The following is a 6728-nucleotide window of genomic DNA, read 5'->3' as shown; positions in this document are numbered from 1 at the left end:
AAGAAAGCACACTGTCAGGAAGAAAGGCCTTTCTAATTTCTCTGCCATCTAATCACCTACTGCTGGTGTGTATTCCAAGCATCTGAGAAGCCCAGTCTTTATGTGCCCAATGTGGGCAGGACTGCGGATCCCACACCGGCCTTTTCAACCACACCTGCATTCAGAAGCAGCATAGCATAGTGGATGGAGCATTGGCCTGGGAGTCGGAAGGTCGTGGGTTCTAATCCCTTCTCCACCACTTGTCTTCTGCGTGAGCTTTCATTCATTCATTCATTAAATTGTATTTATTCAGCGCTTACTGTATGCAGAGCACTGTACTAAGCGCTTGGGAAGTAAAAGTCGGCAACATATAGCGTCGGTCCCTACCCAACAATGGGCTCACAGTCTAGAAGGGGGAGACAGACAACAAAACAAAACATGTAGACATGTGTCAAAATCGTCAGAACAAATAGAATTAAAGCTATATGCACATCATTAACAAAATAAATAGAATAGTAAATATGGACAAGTAAAATAAATAGGGTAATAAATCTGTACAAACATATATATAGGTGCTGTGGGAGGGGAAGGAGTTAGGGTGGGGGGATGGGCAGGAGGGGAGGAAAAAGGAAACTCAGTCTTGGAAGGCCTCCTGGAGGAGGTGAGCTCTCAGTAGGTCTTTGAAGGGAGGAAGAGAGCTAGCTTGGCAGATTTGTGGAGGGAAGGCATTCCAGGCTAGGAGAAGGACATGGGCTGGGGGTCGATGGAGGGACAGGTGAAAATGAGGTACAGTGAGGAGGTTAGTGGCAGAGGAGTGGAGGGTGCAGGCTGGGCTATAGAAGGAGAGAAGGAAGGTGAGGTAGGAGGGGGCAAGGTGATGGAGAGCCTTGAAGCCGAGAGTGAGGAGTTTTTGCTTGATTCATAGGTTGACAGGCAGCCACTGGAGATTCCCCTTCTTTCCTCTCCCCCTCGTCCCCCTCTCCATCCCCCCGTCTTACCTCCTTCCCTTCCCCACAGCACCTGTATATATGTATATATGGTTGTACATATTTATTACTCTATTTATTTATTTATTTATTTATTTTACTTGTACATTTCTATCCTACTTATTTTATTTTGTTGGTATGTTTGGTTCTGTTCTCTGTCTCCCCCTTTTAGACTGTGAGCCCACTGTTGGGTAGGGACTGTCTCTATGTGATGCCAATTTGTACTTCCCAAGTGCTTAGTACAGTGCTCTGCACATAGTAAGCGCTCAATAAATACGATTGATTGATTGATTGATTGATTGATTGGAGATCTTTCGGGCGGGGAGTGACATGCCCAGAGTGTTTCTGTACCAACATAATCCGGGCAGCAGAGTGAAGTATAGACTGAAGTTGGGAGAGACAGGAGGATGGGAAGTCAGAGAGGAGGCTGATGCAGTAATCCAGTCGGGATAGGATGAGAAATTGAACCAGCAAGGTAGTGGTATGGATGGAGAGGAAAGGGTGGATCTTGACGATGTTGTGGAGGTGAGACCGGCAGGTTTTGGTGACAGATTGAATGTGTGGGGTGAATGAGAGAGAAGAGTCGAGGATGACACCAAGGTTGCGGGCTTGTGAGATGGGAGGGATGGTAGTGCCGTCTACAGTGATGTGAAAGTCAGGGAGAGGGCAGGGTTTGGTGGGGGAAGATAAGGAGTTCAGTCTTGGACATATTGAGTTTTAGATGGCAGGCAGAGATCCAGATGGAGATGTCCAGAAGGCAGGAGGAGATATGAGCCTGGAGGGAGGGAGAGAGAGCAGGGGCAGAGATGTAGATTTGGGTGTCATTAGCGCAGAGATGATAGTTGAAGCTGTGGGATCGAATGAGTTACCCAAGAGAGTGAGTGTAGAGAACAGAAGGAGACCGAGAACTGACCCTTGAGGAACCTCTACGGTAAGGGGATGGGAGGGGAAGGTGGAGCCCGCAAAGGAGACTGAGAATGAACGGCCGGAGAGATAAGAGGAGAACCAGGAGAGGACGGAGTCTGTAAAGCCAAGGTTGGATAGCGTGTTGAGAAGAAGGGGGTGATCCACAGTGTCAAAGGCAGCTGAGAGGTCAAGGAGGATTAGGATAGAGTAGGAGCCATTGGATTTGGTAAGAAGGAGGTCATTGGTGACCTTCGAGAGGGCAGTTTTGGTGGAGTGTAGGGGACAGAAGCCAGATTGGAGGGGGTCAAGGAGAGAGTTGTTGTTGAGGAATTTGAGGCAGCAGGTGTAGATGACACCCTTGGGTATGACATGACAATTCTCTGTGCCTCAGTTACCTCAGCTGTAAAACAGAGATTGAATTGGTGAGCTCCAGTGGGATAGGAACTATGCCCAACTCAATTTGCTTGTATCTACCCCTGTGCTTAGTACAGTGCCTAGCAGCATGGTGTAGTAAGAAGCAGTATGGCATAGTGGATAGAGCATGGGCCTCGGAATCAGGTCATGCATTCTAATCCCGGCTCTGCCACTTGTCTGTTATGTGACCTTGGGCAAGTCACTTAACTTCTCTGTGCCTCAGTTACCTCATCTGTAAAATGGGGATTTAAACTATGACCTCCAAGTGTGACATGGACTGTGCCCAATCTGATTAGTTTATACTTACTTACTTTAGCACTTAGTACAGTACCTGGCACATCATAATCACTTAACAAATGCTATGTTAAAAAAAAAAAAGACCAGGCCCCAATGCCTCCAGTGGCTCAGAAGACAATCGTATCTACGCAAAACTACCATTCATTGACAATCTTTCCCACTGGGAGAGAGTCCAAACCTATTCCAGTTTGGACAGAGTTTGCTTCCAAGTGAGTGGCGCTTCAGATGTCACTTGATTGTCCTGTCTCATGTCGCCAAGTCGCCTCCAACCCATAGAGACGCCATGGACAAATCTTCATTCATTCATTCATTCAATCATATTTATTGAGTGCTTACTGTGTGCAGAACACTCTACTAAGCACTTGGAAAGTACAGTTTGGCAACAGATAGAGACAATCCATACCTAACAATGGGCTCATAATCTAGAAGGGGGAATACAGACTACAAAACAAAACAAGTAGGCAGGCATCAATAGCATCAATATAAATAGATAGAATTGTAGATGTATACACATCATTAATGAAATAAATAGAATTATAAATATGTACATATATACACAAGTGCTGTGGGCAGGGAGGGGGGTGAGGCAGAGGGAAGGAGGAAGGTGATGGGGAGGGGAGGAGGAGCAGAGGAAAAAGGGGGCTCAGTCTGGGAAAGCCTCCTGGAGGAGGTGAGCTTTCAGTAGGGCTTTGAAGGGGAGAAGTGTACTAGTTTGGCAGATGTGAGGAGGGTGGTCATTCCAGGCCAGAGGTAGAATGTGGGCCAGGGGTCGACAGTGGAACAGGCGAGAATGGGGCACAGTGAGGAGATTAGCGGCAGAGGAGCGGAGTGTGCAGACTGGGCTGTAGAAGGATAGAAAGGAGGTGAGATAGGAGGGGGCAAGGTGATGGAGAGCTTTGAAGCCAATAGTGAGGAGTTTTTGCTTGATACGAACGAAGGTTGATAGGCCACCACTGTAGATTTTTGAGGAGGAGGGTGAAATGCCCAGGGTGCCCCACCTCCATCTGCAATCATTCTGGTAATGTATCAATAGAGTTTTCTTGATAAAAATAAGGAAGTGATTTACCATTGCCTCCTTCCACAAGTAAACATGAGTCTCCACCCTTGTTTCTCTCTCCCTTGGTGTTACTGCCCAGCACAGGTGAGTTTTGACTTGTAGCAGATTGCCTTCCACTCACTAGCCACTGCCCAAGCTAGGAATGGAATGCCTATGCCTCTACTTGGCTCTCCCTCCAATAGTCTAAGCTGGTAGAGTACTGGAAACTCTTCAGGTACTACGCTGAGAGGGGCGTCACTCAATTACTGCTAAACAAAGCTAGGAATTATCATTTGCCCAGCAAGGGGCTGGGATACAGCCCAGAATAGTCCCTCAGGATGGGAACTCATGGATCGGGGGCTGGATCAGTCCAAAACAAGATCCAGGAAGAGACAGGCAAAATCCACCCCCCATTTGTAGTGTTTTAGCCTGGACAGGCCATGGAGTGGCTTCGAACTACTCTGTTACATGACTTATTCTCCTTTCAACCATCTCGATCTTTTCAGAGGAACACTATGTACAATCAATGGTCATCCATCATATTTTTTCCTGATATATATGGCTATCCTTCATATGCAATAGCGACACTATCTTTTAATTGTCCTCTCCACCTTGTCCTCTCCCTGACTTTCCCATCTCTGTTGACGGCACTACCATCCTTCCCGTCTCACAAGCCCGCAACCTTGGTGTCATCCTCGACTCCGCTCTCTCATTCACCCCTCACATCCAAGCCATCACCAAAACCTGCCGGTCTCAGCTCCGCAACATTGCCAAGATCCGCCCTTTCCTCTCCATCCAAACCGCTACCCTGCTAATTCAAGCTCTCATCCTATCCCGTCTGGACTACTGCACTAGCCTTCTCTCTGATCTCCCATCCTCGTGTCTCTCTCCACTTCAATCCATACTTCATGCTGCTGCCCGGATTATCTTTGTCCAGAAACGCTCTGGACATATCACTCCCCTCCTCAAAAACCTCCAATGGCTACCGATCAATCTGCGCATCAGGCAGAAACTCCTCACCCTGGGCTTCAAGGCTCTCCATCACCTCGCCCCCTCCTACCTCACCTCCCTTCTCTCCTTCTACTGCCCAGCCCGCACCCTCCGCTCCTCCACCACTAATCTCCTCACTGTACCTCGCTCTCGCCTGTCCCGCCATCGACCCCCGGCCCACGTCATCCCCCGGGCCTGGAATGCCCTCCCTCTGCCCATCCGCCAAGCTAGCTCTCTTCCTCCCTTCAAGGCCCTGCTGAGAGCTCACCTCCTCCAGGAGGCCTTCCCAGATTGAGCCCCTTCTTTCCTCTCCCCCTCGTCCCCCTCTCCATCCCCCCGCCTTACCGCCTTCCCCTCCCCACAGCACCTGTATATATGTATATATGGTTGTACATATTTATTACTCTGTTTGTTTATTTATTTATTTATTTTACTTGTACATTTCTATCCTACTTATTTTATTTTGTTGGTATGTTTGGTTCTGTTCTCTGTCTCCCCCTTTTAGACTGTGAGCCCACTATCGGGTAGGGACTGTCTCTATGTGATGCCAATTTGTACTTCCCAAGCGCTTAGTACAGTGCTCTGCACATAGTAAGCGCTCAATAAATACGATTGATTGATTGATTGATTGATTGATTTTAATGGTATTTGTTAAGTGTTTACTATGTGCCAGTCACTGTACAATGCACTTGGTAAATACAAGCTAATCAAGTTGGACACAGTTCATGTCCCACTTAAGGCTCACAGTCTTAATCCCCATTTTACAGTTGAGCTAACTGAGGCCCAGAGAGGTGAAGTGACTTGTCCAAGGACACAGAGCAGACAAGCGGCAGAGTTGGGATTAGAACTCAGATCCTCTGATTCCCAGGCCCGTGCTCTTTTCACTGGGACACACTGTTCTTGATGGTGGTAGTCTTTCTAATTATAAAGGTGTGCATGAGACACCTAGGTATAACTGACCCTCATTCATCACTGAGTATCTGTAAAGATTGCTCTTTGCCTTTCTGAATTTAAATTTGCCACCCACTTGGGGGTTACAAGAACAGCATGCCCTCTGTAGATGACCTATCTGGGAACTGAGGTTGTCTCCCAACCATCTACTACTATGCTCCTTTGTTGAGGACAGTGCTTCATTCATTCATCCATCCAATCATATTTATTCAGTGCTTACTGTGTGCAGAGCACCCTACTAAGCTCTTGGAAGAGTACAATGTAACAATAAATAGACACATTCCCTGCCCACAGTGAGCTTACAGTGTAGAGTGCTGTGCCATACTGTTATTTATCTATCCATATTAATGTCTATCTTCCCCTCTAGCCTGTAAGCTCATTGGACAGGGAATTTGTTTATTGTTAAATGAACTCTTCCAAGCTCTTAGTACAGTGCTCCACACACAGTGAGCACTCAAAAAATATGACTCACTGACCTTAAATGAGGGCAGGCAGATTCAGAGTTTTCAAGAAACCCTATGGGAATGTATGTCTTTCCACAAGGAGTGGAGCCATCCACCACTTTGGTGATAAACATTGGGCTGGATTAACCATCAGCACGAATCCCTAGGGCATATTCATCCTCTAGTGGACATTTTCACTTTGGAGTGTTTATCGCTCGATGATTTGTTTTTCAAAACCCAGCCATTAGAGTCAGGAGCTTGAACTGTGCAGAGCCAGGCACTTAGTACAGTACTCAAGCGCTTAGTACAGTGCTTTGCACACGGCAGGCACTCAATAAATATGATTGAATGAATGAACTGAGTGGACCTGTGCAGCAGTGAAAGCACAGAAATAAAAATCAGTACAGTATAGTGATAATGGCGTGCTATTTTTTCAGCTTCTGGTGGCCTTTTGCTTTTCCTGCGACTCTACTAGTTTTAGTAAAATGAAAACCTGTCCACATCTGTTTTATGTATTTTTGTATTACTATTTGGCGGGGGCTCATGTCACTAGGAGGTCTCTAGAAAAGGCAGCTAAGGGAAGCCCGAGAGAAACAAAGAGTGCTGGGAGAAACAAAAGGCAGCAGTGTGGAGCTGAGGGCACTTGGCCAGAGTGAGAGTGTAAATTGTAGAAGGAGATGGGAGGTGGAGAGAGACAGCTGACCCTAATTCCCTTTTCTCTGTAGT

The 6728-nt window shown here is 47.0% G+C and overlaps 1 non-coding gene across 1 annotated transcript; it reads right to left on the bottom strand.

Moving 5' to 3' along the window:
- Positions 1–3733: 3733 nt before the first annotated feature.
- LOC119935603 lies at positions 3734–3871 on the bottom strand. The gene has a single exon (XR_005453397.1). It is a non-coding gene; the product is annotated as a small nucleolar RNA SNORA7 (small nucleolar RNA).
- Positions 3872–6728: the final 2857 nt, after the last annotated feature.

Source organism: Tachyglossus aculeatus, chromosome 1, assembly GCF_015852505.1.
Source record: "Tachyglossus aculeatus isolate mTacAcu1 chromosome 1, mTacAcu1.pri, whole genome shotgun sequence".
NCBI lineage: Eukaryota > Metazoa > Chordata > Mammalia > Monotremata > Tachyglossidae > Tachyglossus > Tachyglossus aculeatus.
Note: the sequence above shows the minus strand (reverse complement) of the source record. Positions and strands in the feature narration are given on the sequence as shown.